Below are 2619 nucleotides of genomic sequence, written 5' to 3'. Positions count from 1 at the left end.
ACCTGGCTGGAGGGCCACACCCAGAGGGTGGTGGTGGGCAGGTCTTATTCGACCTGGAGGGATGTGGGTAGTGGGGTTCCCCCCAGGGTTCGGTCCTTGAGCCCGCACTATTCAACATCTTCATCAGTGACTTGGGCGAGGGGGTAGAAAGCACCCTGTTCAAATTCGCAGATGACACTAAGATGTGGGGTGAAGTGGGTATGCTAGTAGGAAGGAACAGGCTGCAAGTGGATCTAGACAGGTTACAGGGGTGGGCCGTTGAGAACAGGATGGGGTTCAACACTGACAAGTGCAGGGTACTGCACCTGGGGAGGAAGAACAAGCGGCACACCTAGAGGCTGGGGGACTCACTTCTCGCCAGTGTTGAGACAGAAAAGGATCTTGGAGTCATCATTGATGCCACAATGAACATAGGCCGACAAAGTGGGGACGCGGTCAGGAAGGCCAACCATACCTTGTTGTGCATCTACAGGTGCATCTCAAGCAGGTCCAAGGAGGTGATCCTCCCCCTCTATGCGACACTGGTCAGGCCGCAGTTGGAGTACTGCATTCAGTTCTGGGCATCGCGCTTCAGGAGGGATGTGGCCAATATGGAGAGGGTCCAAAGAAGGGCCACCCGCATGACCAGGGGGCAGCAGGGCAGGCCCTACAAGGACAGGCTGAGGGACCTGAACCTGTTCAGCCTCCAAAAGAGAAGGCTGAGAGGGGATCTAGCGGCAGTCTACAAACTAGTCAAGGGGGACCAGCAGGCATTGGAGAGTCCCTGTTCCCCCGAGCACTCCTGGGAGTTGCAAGAAACAACGGACACAAGCTAGCAGAGGCTAGTTTCAGGCTAGACATTAGGAGGCGCTACTTCACTGTCAGGGCGGCTAGGACCTGGAACCAACTTCCAAAAGAAGTGGTGCTGGCTCCTACCCTGGGGGGCTTTAAAAAAAGGCTGGACAAACACCTGGCCAGGGTCGTTTGACCCCAGTACTCTTTCCTGCCATGGCAGGGGGTCGGACTAGATGATCTCCTCAGGTCCCTTCTGACCCTACCAACTATGAAACTATGAAACTATGAAGAAAGGGAAGGAGGAGGATCTGGGGAACTGCAAACTAGTCAGCCTCACCTCAGTCCCTGGAAAAATCATGGAGCAGATCCTCAAGGAATCCATTTCTAAGCACTTGGAGGAGAAGGCAGTTAGGAACAGTCAGCATGGATTCACCAATGGCAAGTCATGCCTGACCAACTTGATTGCCTTGTACGATGAGATGATTTGCTCTGTGCATGTGAGAGAATAGTGGATGTAATATACCTTGACTTTAGCAAGACTTTTGATATGGTCTCCCAAAACATTCTCACAGGCAAACTAAGGAAGTACAGGTTGAAAGAATGGGCTGTAAGGTAGATAGAAAATTGGCCAGATTGTTGGGCTCAAAGGGTAGTAATCAAAGGCTCAATGTCTAGTTGGCAGCTGTCATCCAATGGAGTGCCCCAGGTGTTGGTCCTAAGACCAGTTTTGTTCAATATTTCATCAATAATCCAAAAGATGGGGTAGTTTGCACCCTCAGCAAGTATGCAGATGACTCCAAGCTGTGGGGGGGGAGTAGCAGATACGCTGAAAGGCAGGGCTAGGATTCAGAGAGACATCAATAAATTGGAGGATTGGACCAAATGAAAAGTCATGAAGTTCAATAAGGACAAGTGCAAAGTCCTGCATTTAGAAACAATTCCATGCACCAGAGCAGGCTGGGGACTCACTGGCTAAGCAGCAGCTCTGCAGAAAAGGACCTAGGGGTTACAGTGGACAAAAAGCTGAACATGAGTCAACACTGTGTCCTCGTTACCAAGGAGGCTAACAGTATATGATGCTGCATTAGTAGGAAAGCTGCCAGCAGGACAAGGGAAGTAATTATTCTCCTCTATTTGGCAGTGGTGAGGCCACATCTGGAGTACTGTGTTCAGTTTTGGGCTCCCCACTACAGAAAGGATATGGACAAATCAGAGGGAGTTCAGTCGAGGGCAACAAAAATGATTAGAGGGCTGGGGAACATGACTTATGAGAAGAGGTGAGGGAACTGGTCTTATTTAGTCTGCAGGAGAGAAGACAGAGGGGATTTAATAACAGCCTTCAACTACCTGAAGGGTGGTTACAAAGAAGATGGAGCTAGACTGTTTCAGTGGTGGCAGATGACAGAACAATGATGTAAAGTTGCAGCAAGGAAGGTTTAGGTCAGATATTGGGAAAAACTCTCTCATGAGGAGGCTAGTAAAGCACTGGAATGGGTTACCCAGAGAGATTGTGGAATCTCCATCCTTAGAGGTTTTTAACACTCACGTAGACAACGCCTAAGCTAGTATGATATAGTCAGGGCTGGTCCTGCTTTGCGGGGCTTGAACTAGATGACCTCCTGAGGTCCCTTCCAACCCTCATTTTCTATGATTCTATGAAAGAATGATTGTTGAAAATGTAAACAAAATTGATATGCTCTCTTACTGATGTGATCTCTCAAAGTATTTCTGTGTTGTTGAATCAGCACTTTTAATTGGAAAACTCCTAATTTAGAAAGAATTTGGCCAGCTCTATTGATTGTATCAAGATTTAGATCAAGCATTTAGTACCTCGAGGGGACCAGG

Source organism: Alligator sinensis, unplaced genomic scaffold, assembly GCF_000455745.1.
Source record: "Alligator sinensis unplaced genomic scaffold, ASM45574v1 scaffold215_3, whole genome shotgun sequence".
Taxonomy (NCBI): Eukaryota; Metazoa; Chordata; order Crocodylia; family Alligatoridae; genus Alligator; species Alligator sinensis.
Note: the sequence above shows the minus strand (reverse complement) of the source record.